The following is a 20,676-nucleotide window of genomic DNA, read 5'->3' on the forward strand; positions in this document are numbered from 1 at the left end:
GGGAACTTTTAACCAAATCTACTTAATAGTTACACAAAAACAAGGAAATGGAGTTTTTGCATGGCACGGGTAAATTTTGTTCAATTCGTAAATGTTTTAAGTTTCATAAAATTGGGCATTTTAATAAAATATTGCTTGCTCTAGAGTGCAGTTGATTTTTTTTCAATACTACGCTATACTCAAATTTTTGATAAATCTTTCGATTAATGATACAAAAATCATAAAAACATGACATCAATGACAGATATTGCTTTGGCTCACTGTGTCTCCTTAAAATAATTGTAAAACGATGACTTATCATGATTGGTTTTTCTTATGATTTAAAAAAAATTCAAAGGGTCGAAAAGGGAAAAAATATTAAGCCTCATTTCAAAAAATTACTCATTTATTTTTTTTTATATAAAAATAATTCCGTATTTATTTCAGAAACTTCAATAAAGTGTGCATGAATCTGGCATTTGTTTGATTCTTTTTCTTAAAAAATAGTAGGGTAACGTTGTAAACTGTCTTAAATAAATTCAAGATATTTAAAGGCCACAAAAAATTACGATGTGTTCACTTATTGTTTGTAACTTTTCAAATATGTTTTTTTTTTTTATCATATCTAATTTTTTCAGTGTCCTAATTGTAACTGAACCATAACAAATCGGCAACAACTGTTCCTTTTCCAAGTGCTCGGCACTTTGAAGTGAAAGCTGTTAGTCTTTCGGATGAGATCTTAAAAGCCGAGGCCCTGTGTCACGACAGGCGTTGGCATGATAGATACCCCACTGCTCAATGGCCCGAGTACCGTATAAAGGCCTAGATTTGAAGCACTTCGCTGGTACAGGGTGACGTTTTTATATGAGTGAAAAATTTTTGAATGGGGCTTAAACAACATACAGTCAATCAATTAATCAATAACTGAGTCATTATCATAAAATGAATATCTGTCTTAAAGTAAAATACACATTATAAAAATACATTTGGGGAGGGGGGGGGGGGCGTCCGACACAGCTTCTTATGGGCCTGACCTATTAACAACTTGTCGTCGTGTGTCTAAACGTTAAAAACATCACTTTCACGTCTGTCCTTATCTATCAGAAAGTAGATAGATGTAAAGTTTTTATATATAATTGTATTTGAGTAAGATTTATAAACTTTTTTTAAATAAAATTCAATTAAAACATAAAGTGACGGTCATCCTATTGATATAGATGAATTTACTTTTGTGCTTTTAATGCCTGAAGAGTTCATATTACTACGCAAAATAACGAACTATTTGCGGGTGACCCGAGGTACAAGTTGAGCGTACGTTTTATAAATATTTTGGATTCTGTAGAGGACTACGCCAGGCGATGCGCCAGACATGAAAAAGAAGACCTTGACACTTTGTCAGAATGGATTAAATGTATCAGATGTATGTTAAAATCGCGCATAAAAAGATTGAGGAGGCAATATGAGAACCATCTATCCTTCTGTATTCAATAATCCAGAAGTGAAAAAAGAATTAGATAGATTACATGATCAGTACGTACTAGTTCCTGCTGACAAAGCAGGTAACGACATTGTCTTCGTTTGTAAGGCTCATTATATTAAATGTATTTTAGAGGATCTTGGATTTAATTCTACAAGTGGTAATCCAACTTATACTCATAGTTATCTTTCTAAGGAAGAAATTCTTCAAAATCATATGTCAGTTTTGAATATTTTTAATATTCCAAACAACCAAAATGAATTTGAATTACCATATTTATTTTGGATTCCGAAACTTCATAAAAATCCTTACAAAGATACATAGCTGGTTCCAGTAAATGTTCAACCAAGCCTCTTTCTTTACTCCTCACTAAGATATTAACAGTAGTGAAAGAGAAACTTCAAGAGTACTGTGCAACAATATATTCGAGAAGTGGTGTAAATCAGATGTGGATACTTAAAAATTCCAAGGAACTTTTGGAAAATTTGAAATCACAAGACTTTACCAAAATCAACATCTTAAAAACTTACGACTTTTCAACTTTATACACAACCATTCCCCACGATAAATTAAAGTCTAGGCTTTTTGATTTCATTGACAACTGCTTTTTCAATAAAAATGGAACTCGTAAATTTACTTACCTTGTCATTGGTCATTTGCAAAATTATTTTGTTAAAAAACATTCTGATTGTACACACAAGTACTCTGAAGTTGACATTAAAAAGATGCTTGAGTTTCTGATTGACAATATCTATGTGGTTTTTGGAGACCAGGTCTTCCAACAATCTATTGGAATTCCCATGGGTACCAATTGCGCCCCGTTATTAGCAGACCTTTATTGTATTCATATGGAGCAGAATTTGTCCAAAATCTTGTACGTGAAAAGAAGAAAACACTTGCTGTGGCCTTCAACTCGATATTTAGATATATCGACGACGTATTGTCAATTAACAATGGTTATTTCCATTCTTATGTCGATACGATATATCCTTGTGAGCTTGAGATAAAAGATACCACAGAGTCTGACACATCTTTTTTATATTTGGATATTTTACTTGAAAAAGACGTTAATGGTAATCTAACAACCAAGCTTTATGATAAACGTGATGACTTAACTTTTCAATCGTCAACTTCCCTTATGCAGCAATATACCTTCATCACCTGCATACGGGGTATATATATTTCTCAGTTGATTCGATACGCAAGAGCATGCTCTACGTATGTACAATTTCTAAAACGAAGTAAATTATTGACATACAAGTTGATGAAACAATAATATCAGCTGTCTCGTTTAAAGTCATCATTTCGTAAGTTCTATGGTCGATCGATACAATGACCTTGTCAGCAAATACAATTTATCATTGAGTCAAATGCTGACTGACGTTTTTCATACAAATTGTTAAGCCATTATTCACACAGTGAATTGTCGACGGATTTTTCCGTTATTTCCCGATCATGACAAGGAGCACACGACGGGTGTGACCGGTCGGCAGGGGATGCTCACTCCTCCATGGCACCTGATCCCACCTCTGATGTTTGGAGGTCCGTGTTTGCTCTGCTCCTATTTTGTATTGTTTGATGGACTTTTGAGCCTGAATACTGTTCGTTATCTTCATATATTTCATCATCCTGCCACGGTTCTGTGGTTAAATTGACTTTAAACTTCGCTGTAGTTGTGTTGAATATTTTTTTTATCTGCCACGCGCATGACTGCTTGAAAACTTATCTTTAAAGCCATGATGGAAGGAGATATAAATGTACTTGATCTTGTCAATATAACATAATTTTTCCTTTACTTCTCTCTAAATCTGCCTATCTTATCCTCGCTTTTCTCTCTGAATCTGTTAAATTGCCTGTGTTTGCTAGGAAGATGTATTTAATTTTGGTTATCTAACTTATCAAAAATACTCCATATATAGCTTTAAGATATCCGTATTTAGTTCACAATTTGATTTGGTTATGAATACAGAAAAAAAGGTATGTGAAGTGTTTAGGTAACTAGTCACTTACATAAAAGTTGTGTCTGTTTTTAAATTTTAGAAAGAAACATTTGGTTGAGTTCGAGAAAGCCAATGCAACACTCTTCTAGTGTAAGCTTAAGATAAAAACGGTTATAAATCAACGCAAGGAAATTTTTATTCTACTAGGAGAAAAGACCCTTTATTACAAATAAAAAATAAATTTTTGACGTTTCGTCCTCGGATTAACACATTTATACACATTTCTTCACACACTTTTCTTACTAAAGCAGTCTAACATTTGTTTATGATAGACATAAACTAACCATGCATGCATAAGCTTTTCTTTTTTGCTTAATGATGCGGGATTCTGAAAATCGAAAATTAAGAACTTTAGATCTTGTCAGAAAAAAATGAAATTAAGTTTGTGGGAATACAGCTAGGAGTCCTCGTGGGTTCTACCATGCATGGGTAAAAAAAGAAGGTGTGAGTTGAAGATAACACCGTTTATAAATTAATTCGGGTCCAGCAAGTTTCAATGTCACCTGCAGTATCATTATATTATTCATGTTTTATAATATAAATCCTACCGTGTGTAAATGTAGGCTTTTTAAGTCATGATTTATTTGAATTTTGGCTTCCTAAATTCATGCCGAATGTCGGCTTCTTTATTCATGCCTTACTTAAATGTGGGTTTCAAAAATCATGCGTTACTGAGTTCATGCCATACTTAAATCTAATCTTCTTTACCGAATTGTTTTTAAAATGTAGGCTTTTCAACCGTGATTTTTTTTTACTCCCTTTGATTCGATATACACTATCCCAATGAACTGGAAATAAAAGACGCCACAAAATCAAACACATCTGTTTATATTTGGATTTTAACAAGAGGAAGACATCGATGGCATTTTGTGATAAACATGAAGACAAACTTTTACGTCAACTTCGAATTCTCTTATACTTGTAGTAAAAACCAGTTGATTCGTTATTCAAGGGCATGCTCTTGGAAAGACGAATTTCTGTGGTGAGGCAGGTTAATGACAAATATCATAAGGTTTTTAGCATTTCGTTTTAGTCAATATTTCACAAATTTTGCTCTATGCAATGACATTACAAAAACATCCTTGTAACCAATGTTTTCAATATGTTTGGCTTATTTTCATATTGATTTTTCTACAGATTACTCCGTTTACCCAAGACAAAGGACACACGACTGGTCTGACTGGTCGACAGGGGATGCTTACTCCTCCATGGTACTTGATCCCACATCTGATGTTTCATCTATATTTATGAGGAGTCCGTTTTTAGCTGTTCTCAAGCTGCAATGACTTTTGAATGTGTTTACATAAGATACCTTCATATTTCATTAAATGTTTCTGAATTCATACAGACGATAAAAATTAGAGAAACAAGATTTCTGTTATTTTTGCTCAAGTCCGTCTCAATGTATTTGATTATATTTTGGATCGTTGGTTTTTTTTTTATTAACAATAACGCATATATGTGTAATATATTATTTATTGGAGCTCAAAAGAACATCATAATTCACTAGTATTATGGCATATGATAGAATCCTGGTATTTTGCAACATGTGTCGCTAGTATTTCCTGAGCCTTTATGACAATATTTGCCTAAAAGTAAAAAAAAAAGAACATTAATCACTTCCAATGAAAAATACAATATAGAATTTACATAAGAAATCATTCACTTCGCATAAAGTTATCTAGAATAATGTTGTAAGTCTGCTACAGAATTTCTCTTTAATTTTACATTCATATTACGAGAAACACATTTCTGATTTCCTCCTGAAGAAGTTTAAAATCCCTTGCTTTTCATGCAGATAAAAGTGTTTATATCATATGATTGAATAATTCCTAGCTCTTTTATTGATTGGGATCCAACATTCTAGAAATTATAGAAAGCTATGTTCACCTGCACGAGACCTTCTAGGTGAACACAAGCACTTATTCTACTTTGGACAAAAAATTCCAAATAGATGCAGTTGTTATATTCGCCTTCTTCAGGCCTCCAAGGTAAACTTGGCTTTTATTTTTTCTACATTGGATCAAAAATAGATAGGAACTTCCAAAACGATCAATTACTTATGCTTATTTTTTTCATAACTGCCTTCGGGAAGGACTTCAACCGTTCAATTTATTAGGAGACATACTTAACAAAACAATATTTACAAACATGTACATGTAAATGCAATGTACATATGCATGAAATTAAAAATTTCAACGTGTGAATTACATTTGTGTATATAGCATATAATAATGTCTGGAGTAAGATTGTTTATATAACACACAAAAATAAAATCTGGCAGTAAGAATTATTAAAGAAATCACATATTTGAAAACGACCAAGAAAGATAGTTCGTTTTACTTCTGTATCATTTAATCATATAATTAGACAATTCTTCCTGTTTTGAGGTCAATAAGATGATATTACCACCTGAAGTGTACAGTATTCACTTAGCCCGAATGTTTTATTTCGTTATGGATCATCATTACGCTCTTATTAATAATAGGTTATTTTGTAGAAATAAATGTGTCTCTAAAGTCTTAGATTGCCTCAATCAAGCTGAACAACTCGAAAATTTAACTAATCTTTCCATTACGAATATTTTGTTTGTGTATTTTATTATTGTTTATTTTTCCTACTTTGAAAAGCAATATATTACGTACGTGGTATGCAACATTTTCTGTTCTTGTATCCTCACAATCCCCCTACTTTTTTCCCCTTACACTTTTTCCATGATTTTATGCATTTCCCACCTTTTGCAGTACAAGGTGCAGCAGCATCTAAAAGATAAGAAATGTGAATAAAATATGTACTATATACATATTCAAAACGAATACAAATTTTACGCGAAGTATTGTAACATGATTCTCTGTTTCTAACACATATAAATGCCCCCCCCCCTTCCCTTCTTTTTTCGATTGAATCTCCTATCATCTGTGGATCTTGTCCATGACAAAGAAATCGGACCTTTTATACACCTTTGTAATTCTCATCTAATTTCCTCAAGTTATCTGGAAAAACTTTGAAAAGTATGGACCTTAGAACACACTTAAGCTTCTAATATTGATTCGATTGATTGATTGTGTGTTGTTTTACGTCCCATTCCAGAATTTTTCACTCATATAGAGACGTAATATTTATTCGAATGGACCTGGAAAACGTTAAGGTAACGCTATTTTCTATGAAATAGCTATTACACAATGCATCTAAAGTTCACGTTGTGGTCAAATATGACTTTTACTTCATCTGTATCATCAAATGCTTTCCCATTGACTTTAATTTAATGTTAATTTAACTCCAACAACTTTTTTGACGAGGTCTATAGACACTCCAAATAAATTTGATAACTTAAGTATTAATTTAACACTACAACAGATAATTATCTTAAGCATGAAAGAAATTACACTAGAAAGATTTCTCTAGAGGTTTCCTAAAAAACATTTGACATTTCCTGTAATGACCAGAGTCTTACTTGGTAAACAGCATTGTCTGGACCGACCCCCACAAAGAAACCTGACGTAGGAACGACCGCATTTCTTAGTCATCTGCTGACAGATACCCCCTTGCTTTGTACACTTGATATCTTCATCTATACAATGGGAATATTAAACTGTGGATGATTGCTACCATAGATATTTGGTATCTTTATCTATCACGGATCCAGTGTATATATTTTTTGTTTTAACAAAACTCAATATATTTTCTTTATAACTGTAATTATTGATGCCGAAATAAGTTTTGTCTAGAATGTTTCATTTTCTATTCGAAGCAGACAAGAAAAGAATTATACCACCTCAATTCTGATAAATAATAGTGTAGCTTAATCTTTGTGTTATTCTCCTCGACCATATATTATAAGTTCACTTAAGTAAAAACACAGTATTTTGACATCGAAATTGATTTTCCTAATTAATTCCTCAGAGATTACATTAAGAGTAGAGATCTATTACTTACCAGGTAAGCAGCATATCTTCTTGCCGTCACAGAGGTGTTTGACTGGTTGTTTGGGAAAGGGGCACATTCTATACTTAGAGACACACGTCCCTCCTTGTGAATTACACTTCCTGTTAGCGAATAACAATGTTCCAAGATTTAAATTTCCATTTTCATGATTGATATATATACCCTAATACACAAATACTATAGTAAACTAGAGTTATCTATTATAATAGTAAACTATAGTTAACTTTAGTAATGACTTTGACTCTACTGAAACTACAGTTAACTATAGTCATAACTTTTGCATTTTGATTTACTATAGTGATCAATTTGAAAACTGATTTAGTAAAGTGATAACTTTAATACTTTGATATTTACTATATTGATCACTATGACACTAGAGTGTTATCTTTGAAAACTATTTTTTAACTATAGTGATAACTTTGACACTTTGATTTACTTTATTGATAACTTTGGTGCTTTGATTTACTTTAGTGATAACTTTGACACTTTGAATTACTTAGTGATAACTTACTTGATTTCCTTTAGTGATAACTTTGACACAATTTGATTTACTTTAATGATAACTTTGGTGCTTTGATTTACATGTACATTAATGATAACTTTGACACTTTGATTTACTTTAGTGATAACTTTGACACTTTGAATTACTTTACTGATAACTTTGACACTTTGATTTACTTTAGTGATAACTTTGACACTTTGATTTACTTTATTGATAACTTTGGTGCTTTGATTAACTTTAGTGATAACTTTGACACTTTGATTTACTTAGTGATAACTTACTTGATTTCCTTTAGTGATAACATTGACACAATTTGATTTACTTTAATGATAACTTTGGTGCTTTGATTTACATGTACATTAATGATAACTTTGACACTTTGATTTACTTTAGTGATAACTTTGACACTTTGAATTACTTTACTGATAACTTTGACACTTTGATTTACTTTAGTGATAACATTGACACTTTGAATTACTTTAATGATAACTTTGACACTTTGATTTACTTAGTGATAACTTTGACACTTTGAATTACTTTAATGATAACTTTGACACTTTGATTTACTTTAGTGATAACTTTGGTGCTTTGATTTACTTTAGTGATAACTTTGACACTTTGAATTACTTTAATGATAACTTTGACACTTTGATTTACTTAGTGATAACTTTGACACTTTGAATTACTTTAATGATAACTTTGACACTTTGATTTACTTTAGTGATAACTTTGACACTTTGAATTACTTTAATGATAACTTTGACACTTTGATTTACTTAGTGATAACTTTGACACTTTGATTTACTTAGTGATAACTTACTTGATTTCCTTTAGTGATAACATTGACACAATTTGATTTACTTTAATGAAAACTTTGGTGCTTTGATTTACATGTACATCAATGATAACTTTGACACTTTGAATTACTTAGTGATAACTTTGACACTTTGAATTACTTTAGTGATAACTTTGACACTTTGAATTACTTTAATGATAACTTTGACACTTTGATTTACTTTAATGATAACTTTGACACTTTGAATTACTTTAATGATAACTTTGACACTTTGATTTACTTAGTGATAACTTTGACACTTTGAATTACTTTAATGATAACTTTGACACTTGAATTACTTAGTGATAACTTTGACACATTGAATTACTTTAGTGATAACTTTGACACTTTGATTTACTTTAATGATAACTTTGACACTTTGATTTACTTTAGTGATAACTTTGACACTTTGAATTACTTTAATGATAACTTTGACACTTTGATTTACTTAGTGATAACTTTGACACTCCGAATTACTTTAATGATAACTTTGACACTTTGATTTACTTTAGTGATAACTTTGACACTTTGAATTTCTTTAATGATAACTTTGACACTTTGATTTACTTAGTGATAACTTTGACACTTTGAATTACTTTAATGATAACTTTGACACTTGAATTACTTAGTGATAACTTTGACACTTTGAATTACTTTAGTGATAACTTTGACACTTTGAATTACTTTAATGATAACTTTGACACTTTGATTTACTTTAGTGATAACTTTGACACTTTGAATTACTTTAATGATAACTTTGACACTTTGAATTACTTTAGTGATAACTTTGACACTTTGAATTACTTTAATGATAACTTTGACACTTGAATTACTTAGTGATAACTTTGACACTTTGAATTACTTTAATGATAACTTTGACACTTTGATTTACTTAGTGATAACTTTGACACTTTGAATTACTTTAATGATAACTTTGACACTTTGATTTACTTAGTGATAACTTACTTGATTTCCTTTAGTGATAACTTCGATAACGCCTCGATTAACTATAGTTATTATTCAGATGTACTTTATCTCTCTGTAAGTGATTACCCTATATATACTAATGTGTCATACTTTAATATTATTGAGCACAAACTGTAAATTTAAATCATTTTCTATGAGGCATTTTATCAAAAATTTTAGTCCGTTTTAAATTGGATTATTTCTAGAGTCACGGATCTTTTGACCTGTGATGAATTTTCTTTTTTTATTTACTTCGTATTTTAATATTCAGAGCAAATAAAAGCAATTTTTTTGAGAACTTTTTCCAGCGTGCAATATTATTTGAAGTTAATCATTAAAGGCAATGTTCCTTATTCAATGATTATGCATTATTATCAAATATGCTTAAAATGCAGATTTTAAATTAAATAAAGGGTGAATGATGTTTTCTGTGTAAAAAAAATATCAGATCTTTGTTCAAGTAATATAAAGCAATAATTATACATACCAAAAGCTGAACAAACAAGTAGAAGCATGACACCAGAGATGAGAAACATCTTTACCGCTTAGGGATCCCCGACAAATTAGATTTCCAAGGCCCTCGCCCTATATATACTTACAAGGGTGTCAATACACGTGCATGTATATGGTAATTAAGTCATTTTTTATCAGAATATATATAATCTGATATTTAATCGACACTTTTTATTTATTTTTTTTTTTATTTTTCCCAATAAGTTTATAGATTATTTCAGTCAATATTCTTAATATCATGCCTTACATAGATCAGACCATACCAAGTTTTTAGCTCACCTGAGCTGAAAGCTCAAGTGAGCTTTTCTGATCACATTTTGTCTGTAGTCTGTCTGTCCGTTCGTCCATCCGTCTGTCCGTAAACATTTCACATTTTCGACTTCTTCTCCAGAACCACTGAGCCAAATTCAACCAAACTTGTCACAAAGCATCCTTGGGTGAAGGGGGTTCAAGTTTGTTCAAATGAAGGGCCACGCCACTTTCAAGGGGGAGATAATTAAGAATTAGTGAAAAATTAATAGCATCTTTTAAAAATCTTCTTCTTAAGAATCACAGAGCCAGGAAAGATGAAACTCATGTGGAAACATCCTCAGATAGTGTAGATTCAAATTTGTTCAAATCATGACCCCCGGGGGTAGGGCGGGGCCACAAATCATGACCCCTGGGGGTAGGGTGGGGCCACAATGGAGGATTATAGTTTTACATAGAAATATATAGGAAAAATCTTTAAAAAACTTCTTCTCAAGAATAGCAAAGCCATGATGAGTCATATTTATATGGAAGCATCCTCAGGTAGTGTAGGTTCTATTTTGTTCAAATCATGACCCCCAGGGGTAGGGTGGCGCCACAATGGAGGATCAAAATTTTACATAGAAATATATAGGAAAAATTTTAAAAATCTTCTTCTCAAGAACAGCAAAGCCGTGAGTGGTCATATTTATGTGGAAGTATCCTCTTGTAGTGTAAATTCTATTTAGTTCAAATCATGACCCCCGGGGGTAGGATGGGGCCACAATGGACGATCAAAGTTTTACATAGAAATATATAGGAAAATTTTTCTTCTGCAGAACTGCAAAGCCATAATGAGTCATTTTGATATGGAAGCATCCTCAGGTAGTGTAGATGCAAGTTTGTTAAAATGATGACCCCCGGGAATAGGGTCGGGCCACAATGGGGGGATCGAAAGTTTTACATAAGAACATATAGAAAAAATTTCTTCTCAAGAACAGAAAAGCTATGTTTAGTCATATTGATATGGAAGCATCCTCAGGTAGTGTAGATTCAAGTTTGTTCAAATGATGACCCCTGGGATAGGGAGGAGCCACAATGTGGGATCAAATTTTTACAAAGGAATATATGGAAATATTTTTTTTTTTAAATCTTCTCAAGTGCAACAAAGCCATTTGTTATATTGACATAAAAGCATCATCAGGTAAATTAAAATTCAAGCCCCCCCCCCCCCCTCACCCCGTAATCTTTTCAATACTGAACTGATTTGTGCTTTTACGTAGCCAATGTGCTCAGGTGTGTGAGCGATGTGGCCCATGGGCCTCTTGTTCTGTGTTTAGTGTCCGTGAGCACCTTTGTTTTTGACAACCCAGGTGAGGGGAAAACACAAGAAAACAGAAATTCAGACACTTATTTTTGCTTGCAACATTGTGAATTCTATCAATTTCTTTCCAGTTTGTCAAGAATCTGTCAAATTAGGTACACACTAAGCATTTAATACATTCCTTTTGCAAAAGAATAGATTGTTCTACGAGAAAAACAGAATGATGAAATCAAATTCCTTCAAAAGTGCCGTTTTTATGACGTATTATACTTTTTAGCCTATGAGTTTTTTTTTTTTTTTGGGGGGGGGGGGGGGGAGGTGTGAACTGTTGTAGATTGTTGATCTGTTGGAATTTCAATGGGCACTTATTATTGCATGCTCCTTTTTTAGCCGACCTGTTTTTTTATATTCTTATGAAGCAGAATTCATTAAAAACTTCTACATAAAATGAAGAAAACACTTGTTGTGGCCTTCAACATAACATTCAGATATATTGAAGATGTTTTATATCAGTGTCAGGGCATTGTTTTAATTAATGCAAAATTTGACCACGGAGTACTCTGATCCCACCTCTGGAATTTCCAGGGGTCCGTATTTGAATACCCTGTTCACAGATTTGTGTTGTTTCTAGTTTTGTTTTGTTTTGTTTGGTTTTTTTTAAATTGATCACTATTCGTTATCATCACCTTCTTCATTGAATGCTAGGTGAACGATAAACAGAAAAAAAAATGGAATGGCCTTACTTACTTCATAACATACTTATAACTTATAACAATGCTAGAACTAAACATTCCAAATATTTGGTGTATCTCTGAACCATTCCAATGATAACTTATTTTCTCGAAGGTCTTTATTGCCATTACTTCTAGTCGCTACGGGAAGCGAATTTTAAAAGTCGAATTTTTCAACTTTTTTGTTTTTCAATATTTTTTATAATATTTAGAAGGTTATCAGATACTATTTGCAAAATGCTTAATATATAATTTGTTTGAAAATTGATATATCAAAACTCTAGATATTCGCTTTTCTAAAGTTGAAGCGGTGGTCCAGAATGGCGGCTGTCTTCCTAAACTCCAACGAGCAGGTCGGAGTTTACGGAAACAGCCGAGCTTGCCAAAGAAAAGGCGAAAACATGATATTTGGCGCGAAATAATGTATCATGTCCCGCCTTTCATAGTGGACAAATGGACTGATGCAATAGTATAGAAGTGCAGAAAATGATTACACGGACATGTCTGTTTGGAATTGAATGGAATAAACAAAATAGATGCAAAAAGAATAAAGGAAGTAAATACATCAATAGTTTTAGAGTATTAGCATTTCTAAATTTGAAGCGGTGATCCAGAATGACGGCTGTCTTCGTAAACTCCAACCTGCTCGGTCGGAGTTTACGGAAACAGCCGAACTTGCTAAAGAGAGGGCGCGAAAATGATATTTGGCGCAAATTAATTATCGTGTCCCGCCTTTCATAGTAGACAAATGAACTGATGCAGTAGTATAGAAGTGCAGAAAATGATTACACGGACATGTCTGTTTAGAATTGAATGGAATAAAAAATTGAATGCATAAAGAATAATGAAAGTAAACACATCAATAGTTTTCATCAATAACAGATTATTTCTTTTGCTAACAGTTATTGTTAAAGCTCAAGTAACAAATTCCGATGTGAATCTGCTTGTATAAATTTTGGCTGGCTAGCTTTCATCCTATAATTCCGTACTATGAAAATATTAACCTGTCTGACTCTCTTTACTTCAGGCACTGAGTGCAAATAAACATCGCTGATTGTTGAGTTACATCGCGCTGGTAGAGTGGTTTCCATATTAATTTTTCACGCAGGTGATCTGGGTTTAATCCCGACTTTGTCCGATTTTTTTTTTTCATTTTAAGCCTAAATTTACATTTTCGTCTTTATAATTGATGTTTGACTTTTTTCTGTCTGAATTCTCCACTGTTTCCATTTTTTTTTATAAAGAAAAAATCTTTAATACCCTGGTATTTTTAAAGATATATTAATAGGTTATCTTTACCACAAGCACATATAAATGTAATTTAAAATGCAAAGAATGACGCTTAATATAATTTTATAGACATATTATTCGGACGGAAGACCTCTCGTTGCTCGCAAGGAGTTTCTAGTTATTTTTCTTCTTTTACCATTCCGTAGGTTAGAAAATTGACAAGATTTTTTATGAATGTCAAATAAATGAATGATTAAAAATAATTCAGTTACTAAAAAAAATAATTGTTTAGTAGAACCATGCTTATTCTGGGTACCTTCCAGGATTAATAAATGATGGTTTGATGGAGGCATGATTTTTCTGGGTACCTTCTACGATTAAAAATGATACTTTAATGGAGTCATTTTTTTCTACGAATCTTTGCGATTTAAAAACATACTTTTTAGTACCTTCCAGGATTAAAATTGAGGGGTTAATGAAGGTCAGCTTTTCCTGAGTGCATTCTAGTTCTTTATCTTTGCTGATCACTGTGTTTCATAATTAGTCTCAAAATCAAATATAACTTTTTATCATTAAAACAAATTCACAATATTTATTTCGGAAAACTGGTGGACAAAGATTCAGAAAAACATAAGTATATAGATCATTCTCACATTCGTTACTCGAACTATTTATTATACCATAACATTTTTTCTAACTTCTGCAGTTACATGACCCACTTTGAATTTCTTGCTTCAATAAAAATGTAAAATATCTTCTGTAAAAGTTTCTCCAGTTTGCACGTGATCAGACCTAAGTAAGATTTATTTCAATGATGAGGTTATGCAATATTCATTCATTTAAAACTTGTGTCAAGCCTCTAACGGTGAATTGTTTTTATCAGATTTGCATACTTTATCTCAGCCTCATCCTAAATGCGTGTATCAAATTCCAAATTTTATTTTGCGAAACTTTTTTAGCTCACTTGAGACAGGGGTTCGAGTGAGCTTTTCTGATCAACGGTGTTCGGCGTCCGTCTGTCATGTGTCGTCTGTAAACTTTTCACATTCTTGACTTCTTCTCAGGAATCACTGGGCTAATTTCAACCAAACCTGCCATAAAACATCCTTGGGTGAAAGGGGATTTATGTTTGTTCAAATGAAGGGTCACGCATTCTTTCACAGGGAGATAATACAAAATAAGTTAAAATTTAAAGGCATCTTTGAAATTTTTAAGAATCTTTAAAAATCTTCTTCTCAAAAATAGCAAGCCCACGATTAATCATATTTATATGGAAGCATCCTCAGGTAGTGTAGATATAAGGAAAATCTTTAAAAATCTTCCTGAGAACAGCAATGCCATGATTAGTCTTATAAATAGGAAAGCATCCCCAGGTAGTGTAGATTCAAGTTTGTTAAAATCATGACCTCCAGGGCCAGGGTGGGCCCACAATGGGCGATCAAATTTTTACATAGGAATATATGGTGATAATTTTTTAAAAATCACCTCAAAAACAGCAAAGCCATGAGTGGCCATATTTATATGGGAGCATCTTCAGGTCGTGTAGATTTAAATTTATTCAAAATCATGAACCCCATGGGTAGGGTAGGGATACAATAGGCAATCAAAAGATATTAATATATAGAAAGAGTGTTTAAAATTCTTCTCAAGAACAGGAAATACATGATTAGTCATGTCCATATGGAAGCATCCTTAGGTAGCGTAGATTTAAGTTTGTCAAATCTTGATCCCCCGGGGGTAGGACGATGCCACAATAAAAGATAAAACTTTTACATAGGAATTTATAGTCATATAAATATGAAAGCATCTTCAGGTAGTGCAGATTCAGTTTATTCAAATCATGACTCCCTATTCTGAGCCTCCAGGAGTAGGGTGTGACCATTTTTCAATACTGAACTGATTTTTGCTTTTCTATATCCAAAGAGCTCAGGTAAGCGATGTGGCATGTGGGCTTCTTATTTGAATAATGCATTAATGTAAGTTTCTTAGTACATATTTTTTGTGAAAAGTTTATAAAATTTAGGACATTGTTGGAAAATTTGAATGTTTATCAAATTTTATAGCAAAAGGTGATATGGCCCAGCGAACTGTCTCCGTTGAGTATGAAAATTACTTTTAATCAGCATCAACAATCCTCAATATTTTTTTAAAAAATGTACAAAGAAGATTTATTAGGAGTGTCTTTATTGATTTAAAAATACTTAGATATCGATGTTACGGTAAAACAGGGAAAAAAAATGTAAAAACCTCCTCTCAACAAGGTATTTTTTTCAGTTAAATTCAGAGACCTTATCGATAAATGTACTTCAGTTGTAAGTAAGTAAATAAGTAATTTTTTATAGTCAGACTATATACATTCTTTATGACTTAAAATGCGTTCCATTTGAGATTTTTTAATGACTAGTCCGAATTATCTCTCTTATAAGAAGTAATAAGGAGTAGACATTTTGAAGAGGTACCTGGGACTTGTATATAACTACTCTCAGTGCTAGAGTCAGAGCCATTTTATACGAGAATGACATCCCTTATATAAGATAACGACACAGTCTTCAACAGTTCCAGGGCTTCCGGAGAATCATGCAGGATAAAAACTACTTACAATGCACTGGAAACAGAAATGTCAGAGTACATGCTGGATATTGGAGATAAAATTAAATGTCAAGCAAATCTTTGCCTTTCATTAAGAGATTGAATTGAATGAAAATCTATGCCTCAATTAAATTCCTGTCATAATGCTGCTAATTTCACTACTTCTAGAATTATGTCTAAATTTTTCGTCATTACACTCTACCACTTCAGACAAGAAATACTTCTTTATGAGTGTTCCTTTCTTAATTCAAAACAGACACAAGTAGTAGAAAAAGAAGGGTTTTATCACAACAATGCATTTGTATAGTGAAATAGTCACGTTTCTTTAAAATGGATTTTTGTTCACATGTAAAAGTGTCTAATTTCTTTCATATCAAAGGTTAGAGTACTTTCTTCTGGAAAATAGGAAAATATGAATTGAATCATAATCAGCAGGAAAGTGTTTTGGAGAAATGCCTGTTCTCTTCACAAAATTGTAATATCATTAACGTATAACGAGTCAAGGGAGTTTAGCAACATTCCAGTACGTTTTACTATTGAAGTCTGTGATTCGAAAGCAAAAAAATTAATTTAAGAGTATCAGTTTTTAGACAATAATTCAATAAATTATTAAATGATTAAAAAAAAGTCTTTATTTCGTACTGGTTGGTTAGAAATTGGAACCATCACAGCGTTCAAAAGAATTATATATATTTAGCATCTTGTCCATCCCACACACGCATCCACGACTTCCTTGTTTCTGCGATCCCTTGAGAATGCTTTGAATTAATCTCAGGGGAATGTCATTCCATTCAGCAAGCAATATGGTATCTAGACATCAAAAGAATTGATAACTGAATGGGTGTTTCTAAAAGATCTATTAAGTAACTTCCATTTCGTGGTTGGTCCTCAACTGCTCCAGTTTCCCAACAGTGACTTATCATCAGTGTACAGTTGTTTTCGGGACATTAAATTGATCAGAAGTTTTCATGCCAGCATCTACCATTCCAAAGAGTCTTTAAGGGTCATTTTGGGTCTCGAAGATGTCCCATTTAAATTTAGGTGCAGAATTGGTGGGGGGGTTTTGTAGGTTTTTTTTATACTTTGAATAAAATGTAATGGTTTTAAAGACCATCTGTTTAGAAAACCATGTTTACATCAACAAATATTTCTTTTCAAGAGATACTCAGTAGCAGCGCTAAATCATTCAACCATGAAAAGATGTGGATGGTTTTAATCTCAAGTCAATATCACTAAATTGGAATTCGCCGGATGTTAATTATTTTTACTATTAAAAAAATCGACATTAGTTAACATTTTTGAGTAAATTTTCACTTTAAAAAAAATAAGGAAATAAATATATCAGCGCTTATACCTTCGAAGTCATTTATATTCAAGTCATATTTCGTGGTTTAAACAAAAATATATACACTTAACTTTATCTGTATGTTTTCATTTCCTGTACCCATAACTTCATAAAATTAAGGATAATATATTCAATCACTAACATGAAATTATAATTGAGAATAACAGGTACAAACTTTTATTAATGATGACACAGGAGTATGGCAGATTCTTTTTTTTTACGTCAAATTATCAAGATTTTTTTGAGATTATTTAATTCGGAAAAAACTGGATTTATGAATACAGCGGAAAAGGTACGTAAAGTTTCTCTAAAACAACTAATCACTCAGAAAGTCGTAATTTCTGTATCTAAAGACATGTTATTTACTAATTTCTGTAAATTTAGAATAAAAAATTCTGTTGAATACAAGAAACCACTACAATATAAGTAGTAAAATAAAAAAAAATGTTTTGTAAAACAACTCAAACATTTTCATCTGGCACGAAAAAAAATCCTTCAGCATAAATAATTATCAAATTATTGACATTTCGTCCTCCTAAACAATTCCACATCTTCATCAAGACTGTCTATATATACATCAGCCATCTAAGTAAAAGATATGAAAATACAATTTGATTTCTGGCCTCATGAAAAGTGCTGATACAGGGAAGTTAGGTTTACCAGGATGGTTTGTCTATGCTAGAAATGAACAAAGCTGGAATTTAATGGTGTTTCTACATCTCTAAATCATTCCTTCTCGAAACGTGCTTGTAAGTTTCTCAATATAGTCATTGTTAGTTCGGATCACAACTTTAAAAATCTTTAAAGATAAATTTTATTCCAGAACTTCTGTCACAATGATATGAAACAAATTTAGATTTATAGAAAACAAAGTAAAAATGCAGTGTAATTCAGACTCAAGTAACTTGGTTCCTTTTTTAATATTGAATTTACACCTGAAGCGTTATGATTATTTATGTATTCTAAATCTCTAAAACTTAATTTGTGTAAATTGTTTTTGATCTGAATTGGTTGTTTTGTACTGCTTAATGGTATTCTTTGCATTTGTTTAAACGAAAATCAGACGAATTGTGAACACAGCGCTCAAAAATATTTCCTTCTACCTGATTAATACATTGGGGCACACGGCGGATTATACCGGTCGACAGGGGATGTTTACTTCTCCTAGGCACCTGAACCAGTGGTTCCTGTTTCATGCCATGTTCACAGATTTGTATTGTTGTTTGTAGGTTGTTTTTTTCTCTTTGTTTAGATCGATCACTGTTCGTTGTCTTCACCTACTGTAAAAGTGGAAACGTTGACGATTTTTTAAACGTTGAGGAAATTGACGAATTTCTAAGTTCCACTCGTTTACTTTCACATTCCTATTAAAAAGCACTGTTAAATAATAGTAGATCATCAAAGTTTCTATTCGCCATTTCTATATTATATCGAAATTGTCAAACTTTCAGCCCCTCAGTATGACCACTTTAGAGCATTTTATTTAATAAGTAATGCATACCTCGGGAAAAATAATCACACTACTCTAAGTAAGATAGTTATGAAGGCGTGATTGATTTTTGTTCACATACTAAGGAATCTCAGCATTGTAAACGTCAAATCTAAAAATATTAGCTTTTTTTTTATTTAAAACAAATTTAAAGGAAGAAACAATTAATATAAAAGAGTTTTGAAAGAATTGGCTGTCTTCTTCATGAAAATATAACATTTAATCATGTTATCTATTAAAAATAATAATGCAGGTTTATGCCAATTCATTTACATTCAAGTCATACATCAATGGTCTTAACAAAACATTTATCAATATAATTACCCTTATCGCCAAGATTTTATTTCCTTTATCATTACTTTGAAAAACATGTACGCAAAATAAACTTGTATAATAAATTCAAAATTAAAACTGACTCATGCTCAATGATACAGAAGAATAGTGAGGACAATTTTCTGTTGAAAAAAAGGAGCATGCACAGATTGCTATTTAATTCATATAATAGACATTTTTGGAGAGTTATGAATGCAACAAGTAAGTGAATTCCCTAAAGTAAACAAAGACCATAAACTGTTGATAGGCACCTGTCGTTAGCAGTGCAAGAGACAACATAAAGCAAGTTTCTCAACCACTTAGCGATCGTTCAGAACTTCTGTTGACCAAGACCCCCAATGAAATTTATTAAATAAGTTCATCAAAATTTAATGAATCTCATCATAACACATCCATAAGTGTATGTTACATAACATTTACAGTAAGTTAATGAATTTACTTATTCTGATTTGTTCCCATCAGTTGTCATGAGTTTCGTTTCTGGGCCAGCGTTATCCATGGAACGTTAGTTGGGAAATGTTTTATCCTCCTTTGAAAGGATTAAAAATTTTCAACAAATCTTGGAAGCAATTAAAATTGATGATATCTTTAAAGTTTTCTTTTGTCCTGGGAATTAAGCAGTAGCATGTGTAATTGTAACGTTAACAGCAAAGAGCATTCTACCAAAACTATGAAATTCACGGCCTCTGAGTTCACCAATCAGGATTCTTTTTTTTTTTTTTTTTTTTTTTTTTTTTAACAAATGCACTGTATGTATCAAATTCTTAATTAATCCTGGTCATACAATCAATCAATCATATACTAAAAATTCTTGAAAACAATGAGTAATGGATTTTATTGAACAAAATTGTTTTACTAGATATTCAAAAGAAAAATAATGCTTGAAGCACTGACCTAATTTCCAATTTTATTGGAATTTATACATTTTTATAATATAATTAAATAGAAAAGTCAAATGCAACTTCGGTTTTGCTTCATGTTAAGTTTACTTAAAGATTGATACTTTTGTTTAGAGTTCTTTACATGTATAGACTGAAGTTCCATCAAATCAGTCCAAAGAGTAAGGCATTTCTATACACCTAACGGAAATTAAAAGTATTGTTTTCATCGTCCCCCTTACATGACAAATAGTTCATGCTTATGTAAAATGTAAATGTCTATAGCTCATTTCTACCAAATAAGTTCATTTT

At 31.9% G+C, this 20,676-nt stretch overlaps 1 long non-coding RNA gene across 1 annotated transcript; it reads right to left on the reverse strand.

Annotated features, from left to right (window-relative positions):
* Positions 1–4,916: 4,916 nt before the first annotated feature.
* On the reverse strand, positions 4,917–7,508 carry LOC133191381 (uncharacterized). The gene is made up of 4 exons (XR_009721677.1): positions 7,393–7,508; positions 6,911–7,027; positions 6,102–6,218; positions 4,917–5,045 (listed from the first exon to the last, which is right to left on the reverse strand). It is a non-coding gene; the product is annotated as an uncharacterized LOC133191381 (long non-coding RNA).
* Positions 7,509–20,676: the final 13,168 nt, after the last annotated feature.

This window comes from Saccostrea echinata, unplaced genomic scaffold, assembly GCF_033153115.1.
Source record: "Saccostrea echinata isolate AGI-Se365-2 ecotype Australia unplaced genomic scaffold, CSIRO_AGI_Sech_v1 ptg000023l, whole genome shotgun sequence".
Classification (NCBI taxonomy): Eukaryota; Metazoa; Mollusca; class Bivalvia; order Ostreida; family Ostreidae; genus Saccostrea; species Saccostrea echinata.